The 21,958-nt window shown below is 38.5% G+C and overlaps 1 long non-coding RNA gene across 1 annotated transcript in view; it reads left to right on the top strand.

Annotated features, from left to right (window-relative positions):
- The window catches only part of LOC142404564 (uncharacterized), a 269,807-nt gene that overhangs the window by 44,860 nt on the left and 202,989 nt on the right, over positions 1-21,958 (top strand). The window contains exon 2 of the long non-coding RNA XR_012773895.1: positions 4,699-5,004. This is a non-coding gene — a long non-coding RNA (uncharacterized LOC142404564). The remainder of the gene's footprint in view (positions 1-4,698; positions 5,005-21,958) is intronic.

The following is a 21,958-nucleotide window of genomic DNA, read 5'->3' as shown; positions in this document are numbered from 1 at the left end:
ACGCCAGCAAATTGATAAATGTACTGTCACAGCCGCATAAGCTAGAAGAGCTGCATATGCAGGAAAAAAAGAAATAATTACATTGAAAAAAAGACAGTAGCTTCCTAGGTGTGAAACTTCTTTTTTTGGTACCTTATATTTTTAAATGAAATCTCACATAAAGGCTGCTTCATGATTGCTGGGTAATGTGCTGTTCCGTTAAGATGAGGGAGCTTATATAGTTATCTCCAGACTTGCTTCTCTGGGAGTCGAAGCACTTGCAAAAACATCTGTTGCACAAGAACTGGGAAAGTTTTTCTATTACAGAGCTTCAGCTTGCAGCTCAGCACATTGCAGAGGAGTCAAGGCAGAGGAGCAGACAGAAACTGTTCTTTTCATCTCCCTCTGTGTCTCACTGAAATGCTAAGCAAGTTTTTTAACGTGCTGTAGGGCTTTTTTCAATATTAACAAATAAAATAATATTAAGATCTAAAAGTGATGACATAAATAAAATGAGTCAATTTATTTCTTAACCTATTTCCTGAATCAAATCTGAAGAAAATATGTTTCTGAGGTCTGAAGAAATTTGGTTTTTTTTCTTCTTTTTCTTTTTTCAGACCTTATACTTAATGATTATCTCTGTGTGTCCTCCGTTGTATCTATTATCCATGCCTCAAGATACAGATTCTTTTCCTAAACGTCCCAGCTAAACTGAGCAGATGCAAATAATTCAGATTTTTTAGTCAATATCTTTCAGATAGGCATCCAAACTTTGAGGTGCTTATCAAACTTGAACTGGTTCTTTAATATCTATCCATTATTGGTAGAAATTCCAATACAAACTGCTTTTCCTTGGTGTGTTAAAGCACCATTTTTAAATAGCTCTTGTGACGTGACATTTTCATTACTTAACACTTGTAAATATCAGCATTTCTTTGAGGGAATAAAGGTGCAGGCTCAGTCCTCAGGTGTGTATGAGTCAAGACATTGAGCTGAGAGATTATCCTACTGATGACAACAGGAGGAAGTGTGCACAGGTGACATTATCAGTGACATATGCCCTTATGCAAGACACTCAGTGGACTCCATATACTCCAAAACCAGGTGAATTTTCTGCAAGTCTTTCCATTGATTTCACTGGGTTCTGGATAAGATCTATACCATTTATGACTACTATTCTTTTTTTTTTTCCCCATATCAATTAATGCTGGCCTGTTGACGGTTGAAAAAGACTCAAATATGAAAAGAGAGGCTGTGGCTTACACAAGCTTAGGACAGGTGTGGTAGAGATAGATAACTTCACAAGAAAAGACACACGATTAACAGAGTATTTGATAAATACATCCTTGAAGTAAAAGAGATTTGTGCAGCTGTATGTTTTCCAGTACATTCTACCTACAGTAATTGTAGTTGTTTCTGTAAGTCAGATCTTATTTTTAATTAGTTACATTGCTGAATTGCTGAATTTGGTGTTTTTAGGAAGGACAGTCTTAATTTTAGCCTTAAAATCCTAAAAGGCTTACTCCTAACAAAATAAACCAGTCAGGAAGAATAGGGCACCTCTATAAATTATCCTGACTTTCCACTTATGGGAAAAAATTATCTGGAAATTACCTTGTATTGCCACAGATACGAGAAGAATCAAAATGCCAAAGGGATGCTGAGAAAGGCTGCTGAACTGTCCCTGTCTAGTTTAACCCATTAGTTTGTTTACTTTCACTCTTAGGCTTTTCAGAAAAAATTGAAACCAACCTCTTGATGGAAAAGAGTTCATCATTCCTTTTTAGTGTGTGAAATAATGTCAGCTGTTGTTACCAAATTGACAATGTGGAAGGAATTCATATTGTTTGCTTTCTGAAACATTTGTTTCAGTGTGTGGAGATTTAGAAATACATGGAATTTTGTTTATGCTTGCAATACCTAATCTAAAATGGAGAGAGAAAACACTTCCTCTAAACTCATTCTGCAAATTAAATTGCTCACAATATTCTCTGTGGGAGTAAAAAATTGCATGAATGCCCAGCATGAAGAAGTACTGGGATTAAATACCAAACAACTCACCTTACTGTGACTTCATATCAATGGGTTAAATGTGATAAACAGTTTAGGTATTCACATCATTTTAAGCTGCTGGGTATATCAGTTGACTGAATACATTTACTGTTGTTTTTTCAGCTCATCAGTGAATCTAGTACAAAATCTGATAGTATACCAGTTGGATTTATATTGCTGCAACAAATAGAGATTATTACTGATGCCAAAAAGACTGATTTTCTGCTGATTTGATTAGGACAGTAGCTGTGCAAAGCTACATATTAATATATAAGAACACTGCAGTCCCCTAGAAGCCCACAGAAAGGAATTTCATGTTAGATTTGGAAAAACAGACCAGTTGTTGCTCTATCGTACTGCATCTATTAGACAATTCATACAAATTCTTTAATCAGCCTCTTCATGTGTGCTAGGAAATGGGCTTTCTATATTAACCAGGGAAATGTCAACTCAAGGCTATAGGGGCTGGTGCTAATAAGGTTAATGAATAGCTGGCCTGAAAAGCAACAGATGGGCCTAACAGAGCGAGAGCCTTAATGGCATTTATAATGCCTAGGGTCAACTGCAGTTTATCTTCATTTTTTTCTCATTTAAAATATTCCAAAGGAATAATAAAGTAAGTTTAAATTTTCCCCACAGGGAGATGAACTTTTATGCAGCACTGTTTATTGAATGTCAATGTGTTTGGTTATAAACAGGGGAATGCTACACTGTGCTAGAACTGTAGTTGTCGCATATTTGCATTTGCAGAGGAATTTTTCATTTAGACGATTTAAAAGAATACTCTCTCAATTGCTTTTTCTCAGATTTTTTTTTTGGTGGAGACAGGCTAACACAGAAGGTCCATTTCTGGTTAGCTGTATATATGACTATTATGCTAAATTTGAACAGAGGAATTGTAAGGGTAGAGTTTGAATGCCCATGTTGTGGTCTCCTGCAAATGACAGAATTCATGCTCATTGTGATAGAATATGTCATATGATAGAATATGGTAGAAATGACAAAAATATATGGTAGAATTCATGAACATTTCCAGCTGTAGCAGAAAATGTTTCTGATCAAAACGTATCTGTTGGATCTAACAATACTTTCTGTGACCCCATTGTCCTTCATTTCAGATACATTAGTCTTGCCCCGGTAGGAAGAAACTGCACTAGAGGCAATTGGTATAGTCCTTTCTACTCTGAATTCAGGCTCATGGTGATTTTAAAATAGCATTAAAGCACATATTTTGCCTGAATTTAGTCTACAAGATTTAAGCTCTAATATCAGCTAAAAGAGTGAAATATGATGTTGGTGGAGATTTTAAGACTTGTTCTAACAAACAATTTCTTGCATAGACATTATTATTAGGGGAAAAGAAACTACTGCTTTCTTATTTAGCTTATATCTCTCTGAAACTATTCAAAGTAAACATATAGATCCAAATTAGTTTTACCTATGCAACTCACTTTCATACTTTGGAAATGCATGGAAATGGCTAAGAACAAATTTAAGTTTGAGGATTTATGATAGACGGTAAGACTGTTTAAAGTACTTGGTGCTGAGCTGATGTTGCCACATTTGCCATGTCAGATGCTTTCAAATTACTCCCTTTCTACTTCTTCAGTGCTCCCATAAGTCAGTGATAAACCTCCTATTGACTTTAATGGGGGCAGAGTTAGGCCAATACTGTGGGCTTTTGAATATCTCACTTTATATGGATTTTCAAGACATTATTGGATTATTCATAATGAAGACTATTGATTTAACTATGAGTTTGTGCAGCTCAGTGATTCCAAAGTGCCTGATGAAATTTGTCTTACCCAATAACAGATGTCCAAAAATTAGGTGTCCAAGTCAAGGTCAGTCTGTAGACTATTCAAGACAGATCTTACTACTGAGATTGTCCAGCGAAGAACAGAAGACACAACTAATTATTTAAGATTTAATGACAGAATTAATTTTCCTACTGATTGTAAAAGAAGGGTTTCTGTTTTGATAATCTTGACATTTTGAGTTGCAGGGATCTGCTTTATAATACTGTCAATTTAGACATGATTCATCAAAAATTTCAGATGTTGGTTTAATTTACAAATAACTTAGGATATTTTGCTAATGAATATAATATTCTGCATACAATCTAGAATGTTTTAGTGCCAATGAACTGGAAGAGAGATTCATCTATCTCTGAATAATTTACTAATTGTTCTACCGTCTCTCTAAATTTGGCAAAAGTAAGAAAAATATTAGTGAATAATTTATGTAATGAATTTCATAGAACTTGTCAAGTAGTATTTAATCTGATTTGCTCACTGATAGATCTGGGCTGGGATAAAACTCTTCACATAAAATCAAGACCAAAATAACCTAATTTTCAGTCCCACTTCATCATAGAAGGACTTAACTCTGCATATCTCTTTGTGATGATAGATCTATACTGCTTACAGGTCTGGGGATAGGACCATCCTTGTAAAGTACTGTACAGTTGCAACTAGTTGTATAGTCAAGAGGAGTGGAATCTACCCACTTTTCCCTTGAGCACCATAGAACTTATATACTGCTGTGGTTTAACCCCAGCCGGCAACTCAGCACCACACAGCCACTCGCTCACTCCTGCCCTGGTGGGATGGGGGAGAGAATCAGAAGAGTAAAAGTGAGAAAACTCCTGGGTTGAGATAAAGACAGTTTAATAGGGAAGGCAAAAGCCACACACACAAGCAAAGCAAGGAATTCATTCACTCCTTCCCATGGGCAGGCAGGTGTTCAGCCATCTCCAGGAAAGCAGGGCTCCATCATGTGTAATGGTTACTTGGGAAGACAAATGGCATAACTCCAAGTGTCCCCCCCTTCCTTCTTCTTCCCCCAGCCTGATATGCTGAGCATGACATCATATGGTATGGAATATCCCTTTGGTCAGTTGGGGTCAGCTGTCCCAGCTGTGTCCCCTCCCAACTTCTTGTGCACCCCCAGCCTACTCGCTGGTGGGGTGGGGTGAGAAGCAGAAAAGGCCTTGACTCTGTGTAAGCACTGCTCAGCAGTAACAAAAATATCTCTGTGTGATCAACACTGTTTCTAGCACAAATCCAAAACATAGCCCCGTACTAGCTAGTGTGAAGAAAATTAACTCTATCCCAGCCAAAACCAGCACATGTACTTATGAAACAGGTGATTTTTACCCTCTTTTGTGTTTATAACTACACAGTGATAAAGGGTCAGTTCCAAGTCTGGGTTAATAGAAAGCAGTTCCACTTGACTTCTGAAAAGTACCATTGCACCGTTCCCTGATGTATTTTAAGAAGGAACAATTTTATTTAATTGTACAGGTGATGTCTACCTCTCCCTACCTGAACCTTATCTGTTGAGAGTATTGCCTGTCCTCTGACTCACCTACACATTTCCTTTATCTAAATTACTTTAAGTTTACACAATGTAGTTTTATTCATTGAAGGAAGAGGAAATTAATTCTTAGTTGTTAAACTGAAAGTCAAGTATGACATAGCTATGTTGTACTTCCGAAGTTCTAATTGCATTCTATGTGAGTTTTGGGAGTTTTCTGGTAGGATAACTTTTTATTTATCCTGTCTGATGTCAGTTCCTGTCCTTTTCAGGACAAGAAAAGACAGATTTTTTGCTAATGATAATTTTTCAGATATTCAGTTTAAAAAATAATTGTGTTCATGGAGCTAACTCCATGAATTATTTTAGATGATACAGACTATATTTGTAAGACTGCTACATGGTAAGTTTCAGAGAGGATTTCAAACTTCTAACTCCAGAAAATCAATTGGCAATCACATGAGAAGAGAAGATAACCGAGTTGCTGAAAAAGAATTTAAGTGATACTCTCTAATAAATAGATGTAACATTTTTTAAAAGATGAGCTAATCTTGCCTTTTTTTTTCTTTTTTTTCCCCCCTCCATCCTGATAGCTTTATGATTAGCTAGAACTCTGCATACATTAATTTAATGTATGAATGGTCAGGTTTTGGTCTTTTGTACACTTTCTGTAGTTCAAATCTTGCAATCGTTTTGCATTAGAAAATGACACATTTGTGTTGCCATATGAAAAATATAATTCTAATGAAATCTGATAGATGGCACTGTTGGATTGTTGATAAACCATCTTGAGACTGGCTCCTATGTTACTAGTATTCAGAAAGATATTATTTCTTATGTCCTGGTTTTGGCTGGGATAGAGTTACTTTTCTTCCTAGTAGCTGGTATAGTGCTGTGTTTTGGATTTAGTGTGAGAATAATGTTGATAACACACTGATGTTTTAGTTGTTGCTAAATAGTGCTTACACTAGCCAAGGACTTTTCAGCTTCCCATGCTCTGCCACGTGCACAATAAGTTGGTAGGGGGCACAGCTGGGACAGCTGACCCAAACTGGCCAAAGGGCTATTCCACACCATATGATGTCATGCTCAGTATAGAAACTGGGGGGGAGTTGGCTGGGGGGCAGCGATCACTGCTCAGGGACTGGCTGGGCATCAGTCAGTAGGTAGTGAGCAATTGCATTGTGCATCTCTTGTTTTGTACATTCTTTTATCATTATCATTATTATATTATTTTGTCTTCCTCTGCTGTTCTATTAAACTGTCTTTATCTCAACCCACAGGTTTTATGGTTTTTTCCTGATTCTCTCCCCCATCCCACCAGGGAGGCGGAGAGGGTGAGCGAGTGCCTGTGTGGTGCTTAATTGCCAACTGGGATTAAACCAAGACAGTCCTTTTTGGCACCTGACGTGGGACTCGAAGGGTCAAGATAATGACAGATCTGACCAGAGAGTGTTAAAACAAATTTGTTATAAGCATTCATTATATAGGTTCAGTAGTCACTGGTCACAATGTTGGTTTATTTGCTCTCAGAGTTGTATTTGTTCTCAGAGTTGTGTTATGTAACACCTTCCTTGCCGTATATACTGTTTATCACTATTTATGTGGTGTTTGTCACCTCTGGGAGGTGGATTAAGGTTATCACTTTGCTGTACTTTGTAACACCAGCTTATGGTATGATAAAATTGTTGGCTGTGAGATCAGTCTGGTATTTGTACTCAGCACTGCCATCACCTCTGTACTTCGGGAGCCATCTATAGGAAATTATTAATAATTACACTTTTTAGTTTTTCTCCTCGGAGAGCCAACCTATGGGGGAGATACCTTTCTCCATCTTCCCCTTCTCCTCCAGGCTAATTACAATAGCTCTTGAGAATTTTGAATATCCTTGGGATGTTCAAACCAGCATGTTCCTATTGCTATGTTTCCTGAATGTGTGTCAGGTCTTGCTTAGGGTTAAACAACTATTTAAGAATACTGTGGCTACTCCAACCCCAGTGACAAGCACTGTAGCTACTCCAGCCCTCATGACAGGCACTGCGGCTACTCAAACCCCAGTGACAGGCACTGCAGCTGAACCAGAGAACAAACCCGTGCCGGTATCAGTCGCCCCCATACACAAGAAGAAATCTTGGAAGTGAAAGTCAGCTCATTTAGTAAGGGATGAAGAAGCTTCTCCTAAGAGGGAGCAGGAGGAAGAAGCATACTGCCCTGCCAGCAAGGAAGCAGACTACTCTAAAGCAGGGCCATCATGAGAACAGGAGGAGGAAAAGGAAGAATTCCTGCTTCCTCCTGAGGAAGAACTCGGTGGAAGGGTTCTTCCTTTTCCTTGGAGGGAGAGGAAGAACTCATAAAAGAGATGGTAATCACCAGATTTCTATCCCTGAGTGGGATCCTGCATGAGAGATCCATTTTTTAGGAATAAAACGGCAAGATGGATGTCTTCAGATCCCAATGGATGTGATTAACAAAATAACAGCTATGTCCCCACCAACTAGCAAAAACGAAACACAAGCTTTATTAGGTGTTGTGGGTTTTTGGAGAATGCATATTGCAAATTACAGTCTGATCGTAAGTGACCCGGAAGAAGAATGATTTCAAGTGGGGCCCTGAGCAACGACAAGCCTTTGAACAAATTAAATGGGAGGTAGTTCATGCCATAGCTCTTGGGCCAGTCTGGGCAGAGCAAGATGTAAAAAATGTGCTTTACACCACAGCCAGGGAGAATGGCCCTACCTGGAGCCTCTGGCAGAAAGTACCAGGGGACACTCGAGGTCGACCCCTAGGGTTTTGGGGTGGGGATAGAGAGGATCCGAGGCCAACTATACTCCAACTGAAAAAAGAGATATTGGCAGCATATGAAGGAGTTTGAGCTGCTTCAGAAGTGGTTGGTACTGAAGCACAACTCCTCCTGGCACCCCGACTGCCAGTGCTGGGCTGGATGTTCAAAGGGAGGGTCCCCTCTACACATCATACAGCTGATGCTACGTGGAGTAAGTGGGTTGCACTGATCACACAACGGGCTCGAATAGGAAACCCCAATTGCTCAGGGATCTTGGAACTGATCATGGACTGGCCAGAAGGCAAAGATTTTGGAATATCACCAGAGGAGGAGGTGACGCGCTGAGGAGGATCCTTTTGCTCAAGGATCTGGGTGCACTTGGTGGGTGATGCGAAAAGATGGGGAAGTCCGCTGTGTACCTCAAGGGGATTTGATTTTGGGTGAGAATAGCCAATGATCCGAACTGTATGATATTAACTGCTATCTAATACTGTATATCATTACTATTATAGTTGTTGTATGCCATATTAATGGTATTACAGTAAGAATCACCCAGATAAATGAAGAATGAACTTTGATGAAACCAAGCAAAGTGCAGCAGTGATGGAACCAGAACTGGCTTCAGCATGCAACAATCCAACACCACACACCACCTCTCCTGCCCTGAAAGGCTGTTATGACAGATGGAACCCAAAGTTATGGACTAAATGAACTCAACGGACATTTTACAGGGATGGCCCATAGACTAAGGGAATGATAGCTGCATGTATGTATTAAAAGACAGGAAAAGTTGTGGTGATTAATTGGAAAGTGTAGGACCTGGGCATGATGTAGATGGTATAGAATAAGAGGTGGATACTGTCCTGGTTTCAGCTGGGATGGAGTTGATTTTCTTCCTAGTAGCTGGTATAGTGCTGTAGTTTGTGTTTTAGTATGAGAATAATGTTGATAACACGCTGATGTTTTGGCTGTTGCTAAGTGGTGTTTACACTGGTCAAGGACTTTTCAGCTTCCCATGCTCTGCCACATGTACAACAAGCTGGGAGGGAACATAGCCAGGATAGCTGACCCAAACTGGCCAAAGGGCTATTCCATGCCATATCATGCTCAGTATAGAAACTGGGGGGAGTTGGCTGGGGGGGCAGTGATCGCTGCTCGGGAACTGGCTGGGCATCGGTCAGTGGGTGGTGAGCAATTGCATTGTGCATCAGTTATTTTCTACATTCTTTCATTTTTATCTATTATTATTATTATTATTATTATTATTATTATTATTATTACTATTATTATTATTTCTTCCTCTGCTGTCCTATTAAACTGTCTTTATCTCAACCCACAGGTTTTACTTTTTTTCCCCAATTCTCTCCCCTATCCCAGCTGGGGAGGGGGGAGGGGGGAGGGTGAGTGAGTGGCTGCATTGTGCTTAGTTGCCAACTGGGGTTAAACCATGACAGCTTATTAAAGAACCACTGCTTTAGAGAGCTTGATAGAAACACACTTATTTTATCCTGCATTTGTTCAGTAGTGGGCGTCAATGTACTGGTCTGGTTGTTGGGCTGTATTTCTTTCCCTTTTATTTGCTCCAGAGGGTCTCTATATCCCATTAAGACTTACTATGGTTATATCAAGATGTGGGTGTTCCTTACTTCACATTACAGGGTTTCTGTTTAGAGCAGAACTTTTGGGAGTGAGAAGTTTGATTCTTTCTTCTTTTGTTATAAGCCAGAGCATTCCACGTTGCATTACACACTCCTGTCATATTCCATTTATCCCTTTCTTTGAGGTCTTAAGAATGACAACTACCTCCTGTGGGATTGCCGGTACTTAGAGATGAATTGACTATGATTATCTAAAGCAAATTAAAGGCTAACTTGTCTAGCTCTTGCACTAGCTTAAGATCAGACAAATCCAAAAGCACTGTTGGAACTAGTCCAGGTAAATCCATTGGATTTTGTTTGGACTAAAACCTAATGCAGCTTTTGCAGGAATATTAGAATGAGAATTTTCTTGATATATTATCTGACAAGTGACTTGGAGTATAACCAAAAAAATGATGCCAAACAATGAGCGGCAATGAGATGATTCATCTATCCTTTAATATATAACAATGTTGTTGAGTAAAAAGTACCTTGAAGAGTTATTTTATGCACAAATGGGATTCTGTTATGGAAAAATCTGCATACCAGTTGTGAATTTTTGATTGTTACGGTGAAAACCAAAGCTAGACAGAGACTTGTTGAACATGTGTTTTGCAATATTAATTCTGTCTGTGCTGTGTCATTTATTCCCACTCTTCTCAGCATTTCAGTGGATTAGATTCCACAGTAGACTTTTCTAAGCAGCTAAACTTATAGCCTTACTAAATAATTTGTCCAATTTTTCCTGTTTTAAAATTGACTACAATTGTGCAATTTCCGTGATTTCAAATCATAATGAATATACCTAAAATCACTGAATGCACTCATCCATCTTAGAAGAGCTAAGCAGCACTTTGGAGGAGGTAATGGATTTAGGAAGGTACAGTTGCTATAATTGTATAGCTTGAAATGCATCATGCACCACTAAAATTTTCCCTTATGATAATGGAAAAACAATGTGACAACAACTTTAGTGATTATCTTCTTTCACGTTTGAGGTATTTGGGAAATGTGGGGACAGATCTTCCCTATTGTGAGGAAAAGTTGAGAGAACAATGCAAAGTGGAAACTATCCCTGCAAATTTCCTCTTGGGAAGCTTTTCTCCCTTTCATTCTTCAAAAAGTAAAAGATTTGTTCTGCTGGACAACAATTACAGGGACTGCCTCCAAGAACTCTGAACTCTGAAAGCTATCAGGAGGCCAGGGCATCCCTGTGATGGTCCTTTGCTGTCACGTTTTCTCTATCTACCAAGCATCTTTTGCTCCCTATCAGCAGAGTGTCAGCCGAAATATTCTTGCTTCGTAACAGCAGCTGGATCCAAGACCTTGAGTCTCAAATGGTTTTAAAAAGACATTAAGGTGTAAATGGCAAAAAAGCACTATTATTTTCCTGTGAGATAGGTAATGAAATGCTACAAGTCTTGCTTTGCCTCAAGGCTACCTCCTGGCCTGCCCAGTTGGTTTTTGATCGCATGCACATTCTTGGGTATTTACAGTTCCCTGTGTGGGAGCTGGAGGATTAAGATATATACCGGCTTCTCTTGCCAAGGCTTTTCCATTTCTGGTCTGTACATCCCTTTACAGACAGTTCTTGGTGGAATGAGCTAAGTGTCAGTTATTTTAATAGATATTAGAGATTAAAAAAAGATGCTAGTCAAGTACAAGAATAAATCATGAGGACTGCACATACATCTTCGTGAAGTACAATTTATTTGCATTGAGTCAAGTCACATAGAGAAGTAAATTTTTCTTCAGCTAGAAGTATTTGTGCAGAAATAGAACATACCTATTATTCATGTTTTACGAGGCTTTATAATTTCATGGCTGCACAAAGTTAGCAGGCTATCCCAAGAATACAAAGGGACTGCACCTAATTCAACAATTCTGTTCCAAGAGAAGCCTCTAATGGTACCATATGAGATAACAAAAATCAGCTTATAATGGAGGGTTTGAATCTTCGATGAAATGAAAAACAATTTTGCTGATGAATTTTGCTCCTTTGGTTTCAGGAGATAATTTTTTACTTGTAAATTAGTGTCCAGTAGAATAAAAATGGATTATTAGGGGAACATACACTGCATGTGGTACACCTTAATATAACTTCTTAGTAGACCAGATTTGTCCTAAAATAGTTCTCTGAAAAAAAATATGCAATTACATCAGTTGTGAGTTTGGTCTTTTGAACATTTTGTAGCTTTTAAAAAGTAGTCTGTTTAAGAAATGCTGTTGTTTGTGTCCATGCTTCAATTTTGTAACTAAAATTCCAAATCTGGACTCTAGTAGACAAAGATTTTAACCTCCACAATCATATGTAATAGATACCTCTCACCTGAATGTGTTCTAGATGACCAGTTGCACAATTTGTAAGGCATTGATGTCTCAACTGCTTCCATAACCAGATGCTTAATGTTCAGGAAAAAAAAGTAGTTGTAGACTTTTTTTAAAAAATCTGCTCATTTAGGTGGAATAAAACAGGTTCTAGGAGTAATTGGAGACTACTTCACTGCCTGTAAGAATTCATCAAGGCAATCTTTTTGCCTAATGATCCAGCCATGGTTATAAATTACAGCACCATTGTAGTTTCAGCTATTTTTTTTTTCAGCAAAAGAGAAAAAGAAAGGGTGCCTTAGAAAGAAAAAGAATTACCTGGTATTTTAAATAATGTTTTAAATATTCTAATAATTTTAAAGATGTGAATTATAATTAATTTTTATTGATATCTCTGTTTGTCATCTAAAAACATTTGATCTTTTCCCTGAAAGCAGAGGAGAGCCTGAGATGCTTTTGTCCTGTATTTCTAAAAAGGAAAGGTGAGCTTTCCAGTACCTTATGTCAGATATTCAGATGATTTACAAGAGATTGGGAAAACATTTCAGTGTAAGAAATTTTGTTTAGAACTTTACTCAAGTAGTCATGCAAATGTTTTGTTTAAATAAGTGAAACAAAATGAGAAACTTAATAACAACATAATACCTGTATCCTGCTGCATACTGAATTTATTGAAAGAAGAATTTTTTTGTCAAAAAGGAAGAGTGAGGTTTGAAAAGCTGGTGAAGCTTGATGGTGCCAGGAAAATCGTTGCTGTGTTGAGGACATACAAAGCTGTAAAGCACTTCAGTGAAAAATGCAGTGGAACTGTTAGAACCACAAATCAGAATTAAGTACAAAGAAATATATTTCCATGATTTGAGCCCTCTGCCTAATTTAATTAGTCCTTTTATTTACTGAAGGAAAATACTGAAGGTTGGCTGTGGAGACAGCTACTTACGAGATTCATGATCTTAGGATAACGAGTATCCAAAAACTTGGACATTCCTATGCACACCTGCTTTGGAGAGGATCTTCCCCTTGAAAAATGCGAAATGCAAGAAACAGTTTCTTGCTTTTTTAAAGACTGCAAGCCATTTGAATGAAAAGTTCCATGCATCTAAAAAGTACCTCTACTGATTACTTACCTAAGAAGTAATAGAAATAAGTTACCAGTGGCAAACTGTGTTCTGAAAAATTATCAACAAACATTATACACTAAAACTTTAACATTTCAGCACATTTTTCTCTTAGGAATGCACACAAAAGTGTATGAAGATACTTTTAAAATTACTTTCGTTAATCCATCTTAATTTATTAATTAATCTTAATGTATTAGAAAAATGTGTATGAAAATCACTTGCAGAAGTCATATATGTGTTTGCAAAGGTTGAAGTTCGAAATGAGAATATCTATTATTCAATCTAAATTAAATCACACACAGCATCACACTTGCTATGTATCCCTGGATTTTTTCTTTCCATCTGGATGTTTTAAAGTGTCCTTTCACATTGAAGATCCAGGGGACGTAACTACTTCTGGAAACAAGACATACACTTCAAAATGAGTCAGGAACAAAGCCTCATCTATGCCTGAGGATCGGCAGAAATCTAGAAAGAACTGGCTTTCCCAGGTGAGTGCCCCTCACGAGCACCTCTCAGGGTGCAAGTGCACAGCCCCACGCTCTCGCTGCACTTACATCCTGCTGTCCCGTATAGGAAAGAAAAGCCACCGTAAGAGCTGGAAGAGAAGAGTGATATGCTCCAACAGTTCCTTCAGTCTGGGCATCCACCCTACCAGGTTGATGGAGCAGTCAGAAAAGTGTATTTGTGCTGCCATCTTCACATGGCTTTAGAGAGTTCATAGTAGAGCAGGCGAATGTACTGGTAACTGAACCATCCTTGCTCTGGTTTCTGCAGCAAAAATGGTAGAGAGTACCCGTTCCGCTGAGTTTCATCTCAGACCTTATGGGGAGTGGAGGTGGAGTCAGAAAGGCATTCAAAACTGAAAAGTAAGAATTGAACTAGGGCTAATAGGCTGAAAGGAAGGAATAGGGTGGTTCATAGTGAAAGCTAAGAAGAAGACTGGAAATGGACTGGAGAAGGAAAAGAAAATATTGCTTTTCTTCCCATTGAGCAGTTACCCATTTACCAAAGTGGTCACTCACTTTTCAAAAGAATTTGTTACCACTTTACACCCAACTCTATGTTGTCTGTCACTGGATGAAAGAATCAGGCAGATGCAGATCTTCTGATTGTAAATGTAAATCTCTTGCATTAATAGCTATAGTATTTGGCTTTGTTGGCTATGGCCATTAATCTTCTGTAGCCAATAAAATTTAAAAGAATAAGCAGATATCCTGTATTTATAATCCCACATACCTCAAAACTATTTCCAGTTTTAGGTTTTGTCATTATTTAATTTAATGGCACACATTATGGCCAAAACAGATACTTACAGTAGCAGATATAACCCTTCAGTTACACAAGTAACATGTACTCAACCATTTGCCTCTGCAGGTCCTGTAAATCCCATATGTGAACAGTGTTGCTTTTATTATTAGCATAAGCTGCTATAGGGATGAATGATTAGCATTAAAAACGTTTAGCTGCATGTTCAGTCTAACCTTGCCACCCATGTGCTGCAGTTTATTATAACAAAATTATTTAGATATTGATTAGAAGATTTCTGCTTGTGATATGATTGTTTGAAGCAATAAAAAGTTGCAGGAAAGTTGCACATTAATACTTTTTACAAGGGATAGCCTTTGTGAAAATATTTCTCCTTTCCTGCATTGGTTTGCTATAATATAGTCAGTCACTTTATAAAAAAAAAAATGATTATGAATAGTTAATAATTCTGCCTTCAATACAGGTCTAATAAAACCACTTGGTCATTAAAAATAGTTTTAAATAATAACTTTTATAATAAAAGATATCATACAAAACCATAAATAATCCTTTTGAGTGGTTAATTTACTTTTTTTGTGAAAAAGAAAGAAAAAGAGATAAAAATATGTTACAAGAATTTTTTTTTTCATTGAAAAGCCAAGTCATCTCACTGTAATTAACCTCACAATGTATCTTTTCAATAAGTAGTTATGTTTCAATTTGGAGTACACAGAGAAAATCTATTGCATAATGTCTCATCTCAGAATTCAAAATTTAGAAGGATATATTTGCTGAGCACTAACATTTCAAACTCTATTACTTTTTCCTTTGTAAGGTTTTTATGACTTTTCCAAAGAAACTTAGATGTTGTATTATCAAGTAAGTTGCAAAAAAAGACACTCATACATGACTGAAATGCTTACATACATTTTCTAAATTTCTGTTTAAGCTGGGTGGTTTGGTTTTTTTATTTTGTTGTTGTTTTGTTTTTTCTTTTTCTTTTTTCTTTTATAACCCTATTGAAGCCAAGAGAATATAGGAGAAAGTGGCTTTGCAATAGTCCAGGCTCCCATCATCTATTTATGAGTCAGCTAATCCTTGCTTTATAGTACAACATTCAGTCACCTCCCTCCCAAAGTTTTGCCAAGTCAGAGGTTTTTTTGGTGTAAGTAGTGATGTTATTGAGTAGCAAATGATCACTATGACCCCTGTGAACCTGGAAGTCAGTCTTTTCTCATAGGAGGCTGATTGATGCTTTCTCTTTTCTTCATCCAGAAAAAGTGGCCATGATTCCCCCTTGCACACACATACACACGTACACATATTTCTGTGCTACATCTCCTTTTAGAATTAGAAGACTACAACGTTAAAGTAAAGTTTTAAAGAATTAACTAAAAATTGAATGAAAGAATTTGTCATGGAAGTAAGAGAAATATGACGGTTTTGGGATAGGGTGCATAGCCTGGTCTGGTGAAAGTGAAAGAGCTAACGCTAGTATGGGAGACACTGTGGGTTGAAAGAGGATGAAGAAAGATGGCTTTAGGCTGGGAAGTGTGAAGGGCCTGTAGGACAAGGCAGGTCAGGGGTAAGATTTCAGGAGTGGAAGGGTGGTATCTCTGGAGAGCAAGAAACTGAATCAGACTGGCCTAGGTTGTAAGTGACCTATGGAGGTTAGCTAGTCCCACCCTGTGTTAGGGTTGGTGTTAGGTCAAGTTGCTCAGGGCTTCCTTGGTCAGGAAGCATTGAATCTGGGCACTTCTAACCTGGACCTGTTGTGAGGCAAAGATTTGAATTTACATGGGAGTCCCTTCTCCCCTGCAAGGGAGTGTAATTCTTCCCTTACTCTTCAGCATCCCAACACATATGAGCACTTAGCACTGCTGTGCTCCTAGCCTCATGTCGTTTCCCTTACTAGAAGGAACGAACACCTTTAGTTAGAATGTCATAACAGTTTTGCAACATAAAAAAAAATACAACCGCCAAACCAAAATGATGCACTAGACTGCCAGTAAAATTTCTAATCTTCCTAAGAAAAAAATATTAAATGTCCTAAAAGGAAATGTGTTTAATAAAAAGTCTGACTTCCATGTTTTTGAAAACTGCTAAAGTAGAGGTGATGGGAAGAGGTGGTAATAGCTGTCAGGAGACTGAACTACACTAAAGACCCCCAGAGTGTATGTAATAGCAAGAGACACTGAAAGAGTCATGGCAAAGCTGACAGATACACCATGCAAGCAATTTACTGATTATCCTGGAAAGATAAGAAAACACCTGCTGCTTGTTAAAGTCCAGTATGTATCAGCATTACAGAAAAAAATATTTAAAAAGACTCTCCTCATCTGCCTGTATCTCTTTTATTTTACAATACACATCCCCCTCATTTTCACATAAGAATCTCATATCACAAGACAATTTGTTACATACCTTTTTGAATACAGAATGATACAATTAAAGATTACTTAAATTTACTATTCTGAAAAAAGGAGGCTTTTAAAATTCTGGTTTGAATAAGCTCCTCTATATGGAACCATTTTAACTCTCCCATCTCCCCCTTTTGGAGATAGCATGCTACTTTTAGTATAACTTGAATGAAGAATGGGCTTATGGATTGTTCTTTTAAATGGCAAAATTAGAGAACAAAAAAAAGAGGTTAAGGACAGTTGCAGGCTGGATTTTGATACCCACACTTATCTCCAGTCATGCTTTTGTCCATGAATCCCAGTGCTGCTGGGAACTCTTTTAGAACATAGGTCTGGATCTCATGGGTGAATAAGGATATCGGTATCTGGTCAGTGTTCAACAAGTGTGAAAATATTTTACTTTAATATGCTCAAAACAGAAAAATGTAGTAAAAAAACCCTTGCTTGCATGAGTAGACACTGCAAATTCTTTTATGAGCTTGGATACTATTAGCTTTTTGTAAGTGTCATTTTTAGGAACCTGTCTAGCCCAACCCCATGGGGCTGAGTTTCTATTCTGATTTTGTACTCGTTTTTCTTTAACCTGATTGGAGGTATGTGTGAATTGGGAGGTCTCTTTCTGTTCTCATTGAGCCTCTTGAAAGCCACTCAGATAAAGGTTCAGTGTTTTAGAGCCAGAGGGCTGCATTCTGCTGTGTTTGGGGAAGAAGGTATTTTGTGAACGTGTGCATCTGTGATAGCATGTGTTAGTCATTTGTGGCTCTTCCTCTGCAAGCCATTGTGAATGTTTGTGAGCTAGCTGCCACGTCCAAAACAGAACCTCCATTATTACTCAAGAGAATTGCAGGGCATGAGGTTAGATTAAATACTTCCTTAAGAATTTCTTTTTCTCTATAAAATTGCTTTTTAAAGTGTGTTCATCAAAGTGTTTCATAAAAAAGTAAAACTTCTTGGATTAATACTATTCATTAAAATATTACAGAATCACAGAATCACAGAATCATATAGGTTGGAAAAGACCTTTAAGATCATCGAGTCCAACCATAAACCTAACACTGCCAAAACCACCACTACACCATGTCTCTAAGTACCTCATCCAAACGTCCTTTAAATACCTCCAGGGATGGTGACTCAACCACTTCCCTGGGCAGCCTGTTCCAATGCTTGATAACCCTTTCAGTGAAGAAAAATTTCCTAATATCCAGTCTAAACCTCCCCTGGCGCAACTTGAGGCCATTTCCTCTTGTCCTATCACTTGTTACCTGGGAGAAGAGACCGACCCCCACCTCTCTACAACCTCCTTTCAGGTAGTTGTAGAGAGCAATAAGGTCTCCCCTCAGCCTCCTTTTCTCCAGGCTAAACAGTCCCAGCTCCCTCAGCCGCTCGTCATAAGACTTCTGCTCCAGACATATTGTTGTAAGTATGAATTCATATATCAACTGAGTTTTAGCTATGCTTTTCAATTTCAGTTTGTATCCATGAAATTTAAAATTACACTCATTTTAAGAAAGGTGAAAAGTTATCACTTAACTAGCAAATGATCTTGATTCACAGTGGTATTTAATAGCATTCTTGGCTTTTACTGTGTGAGTAATATGATGAAACTAAGGACCCCCAATTGGTAAATTTACATAAGGAAGTGTGCTGGGTGTCGGTGCCTAGGTGCTGGCAGTGGGGGCTGCGGGGCGGCCTCTGTGAGGAAGGGCTAGGGCTGCCCCGTGCAGGACACAGCTGGTTCCAGCCGGCTCCAAAACAGACCTGCCACCAGCCGAAGTTGACACCATCAGCGACGCTGGTGGCACCTCTGTGATAACATGTTTAATACAGGGTAAAAACAGCTGTGCAGCAGCTCTGAGAGAGGAGTGAGAAAATGTGAAACAGTCATGGAGATATCAAGGTCAGAGAAGGAAGGGGAGGAGGTGCTCCAGGCTCTAGAGCAGAGACTCCCCTGCAGGCCATGGAGAGACCATGGTGGAGCAGGTTTATCCTGATAAACCTGCAGTTTATCAGGAAGCAGCTCATGGAAGGACCCTTGCTGGAGTAGGGAGAAAGTGTGAGAGGGAAGAAGCGGCAAAGAAGAGCTGTTATGGACTGACCACAATCCCCCATTACCCATCCCCCTGCACCGCTCAGGAGGGGAAGAGGTTGAAGAGTCAGGAATGGAGGCATAAAGTTGAGTCTGGGAATAAGGGGGGTGGGAGGAAAGTATTGTTTTATTTTTTATTTTTGTTTGCTACCTGAATCTATTTTAGTTGGCAACAAATGAATTTTCCCCCAGTCTTTATCTCGACCCATGAGCTTTTTCATCTTATTTTCTCCCCTGTTCTGTTGGTGAGGGAGAGTGAGAGAGCAGCTGGGTGGGCATCTGGCAGCTGGTCAATGTCAACCCACTGCAGGAAGTAATGTTTTCAAGTTTGTCTTCTAATGTTTCTGTAGCTGTTGTGGTTTAACCCTTGTGGGCAGCTAAGCCTCACACAGCTGCTGACTCACTCTCCTGCAGTGGGATGGGGGAGAGAGTCCAAAGGCTAAAAGTTTAACAGGTAAAGCAAAAGCTGTGCACACAAACAAAGCAAAATAAGGAATTAATTCACTACTTCCCATCAGCAGGCAGGTGTTCAGCCATCTCCAGGAAAGCAGGGCTCCATCATGCATAATGGTTACTTGGGAAGACAAACGCCATCACTCCGAACATTCTCCCTTCCTTCTTCTTCCCCCAGCTTTTATTGCTGGGCATGACGTCATATGGTATGGAATAGCCCTTTGGTCAGTTGGGGTCAGCTGTCCCAGCTGTGCCCCCTCCTAACTTCTTGTGCACCCCCAGCCTACTCGCTGGTGGGGTGGGGTGAAAAACAGAAAAGATTTTGACGCTGTGTAAGCACTGCTCAGCAATAGCTAAAACATTGGTGTGTTGTCAACAGTGTTCTAGCCACAAATCCAAAACATAGGACCATGTGAGCTACTATGAAGAAAATTAACTTGATCCTTGCCAAAACCAGTACAAGTGGGAATTCTCATTTTGAAAATAGGTTCTGGCAAAAAAAAAAAATCTTTTTCTCCATAATTCAGTACATGATGAATTTGCTTTGTTTCAAATGAATTCAAAGTAATTTATTTTAAACATTGTAAGAGGATAATGTTCTTGTAGTAAGCTCATTTTTAGAGAATATCAGAGTAAGACACACATGAAGACTTACCAGTATAATGCAGAGCATTGTAGGAACCCTGCAGTTTACTGGAAAGCAATTTTTTGCTTTGGGTTTACCATGCAATGCAGCAGGATCAAAGTTCAGTACCTAAAAATACACAGTACAACGTAGCTAACCATTGTGAAATCCTGGGGAATGGCTGCATAGCGTAAACTCCATCCTTCAGAGATTTAGGACCCTATCTCTGCTTTTTAATTACAAGCTCTTACCTAGAGGTACCCAATCTGATCTGCCCTTCCACAGAACATGTACCTGACTCTTAAGTTCAGTCAATAGCATGGAGCACAGTCTTCTCACATTTGGAAGACCCAGGTTCAAATCACATTTATAGGCAGAGTGACTGAAGCCAGGTCTCTTTATCCTGGCAGAGAAGTGTTCAAAGTGCCTTAATCACTCACCTATCATTATAGCTAGGCCTCCTTGACTGCTTCCTTGAGTGTCATGGCAATTTTAGATGCATCAAGAATAGAAGATTACCGTTAACTTACAATGAAAATACTCCTTGTTTTTTTTTTTTTTTAAATGTGATGATGGGATTTAATATAGCTTCAACTACAGTTGTAAGCAGAATCCCTTATAATGATTGACTCTGCAGCTGGGTTTCACGTGCCCTGGATAGGTTAGTTCTTACAGAGTTGCAATTAGATTCTTTAAAGGTGATCATGCTTTTGGGCACACAGTTATGGTAAATGCAAGCTGGCGTTTTGATGCCACTGTGGTTATGACTAAATAGCTACTGCTGAATGCTTTTATATGCTGCCACAAAGTGCTTGCTGTAGTGCTATTGTGCTTGATTCTGTGTGATTCCTGCCTTGGCAGTGCCTCTGTTCTGTTAAAACAGGCATACATTACACATTACACAATGAATTTTTTTAAATCAGATTTGTTTTCTGACTTCAGTGAAAAGATTAGCTTAGATGATGTGGTCCTTACCTTACTTCCACAGGCACTAACTGACTCTCCAGCACAGCTGATACCTCATTTGTAATATATTACTGCTATTATTCATGTTACAGTAGTGCCTAAGAGCCAACAGAGAAGAGGCTTCTTCGTTCCAGATGTTATACATAGAACAGCAGACATTCACTTGAGGAGCTTATAGTAGGGGTTGCAGGGGCCCAAGATACCATATAAGAGGTATGACAAACTATCTGAATCTGAGATTTACCAAAAGTCAACCCAATTATATGCCCCCTCATTTACAGTGAGTCCCCTGTTACACCAACTGACATTGGTGTGAATGTTCTGACCAATTCCACAGCCAAGGTCAGGAAAAGACATAACACACAAACATGGTGGTGCCATTAGTGGATGATCTGTTCTGTACTCTTTATTGCTTTTTTCCTCTATTTTTAAATAGAAATGAATACATATGCATAGAAAGACACTTTAAACTGGGAATATGTTTAAAGCTCTTGAATTTCATCCTGTTCTGTTTTCTAGGGCACTGTAATCAACAGGAGTTCTGCCAATCATTGATTAATATTCGAACAGTATGAAGTCTGTGATGATGTATTTCTGACACGTTGGAATTAGAAATGACGCAATATAACATTGTAATTTTATCTTTGTCTTTGTCTTTCTAAGTAATAACAAAACCAGTTATTAATATTCTGGAAAAGCACAACTGTTCGAAGTTGGGCAAATATATACAAGGGATTTAAAAGGCAAGAATTACTATCATCAATAAAGAATTCCTTCATCAGTGTTACCTGACTACCTATAAATCTGGTTAATAATTTTTAAAAAATGCTTTTCAAATAAACCATCTAAATTTATAGGTGAATTATTTTCTGCCATACTGGAAACACAGTAGAGATCATTCACAACTTTACACAACTTAAATGATTATTTAATGGAGACTGCA

Source organism: Mycteria americana, chromosome 1 (genome assembly GCF_035582795.1).
Source record: "Mycteria americana isolate JAX WOST 10 ecotype Jacksonville Zoo and Gardens chromosome 1, USCA_MyAme_1.0, whole genome shotgun sequence".
NCBI lineage: Eukaryota > Metazoa > Chordata > Aves > Ciconiiformes > Ciconiidae > Mycteria > Mycteria americana.
Note: the sequence above shows the minus strand (reverse complement) of the source record. Positions and strands in the feature narration are given on the sequence as shown.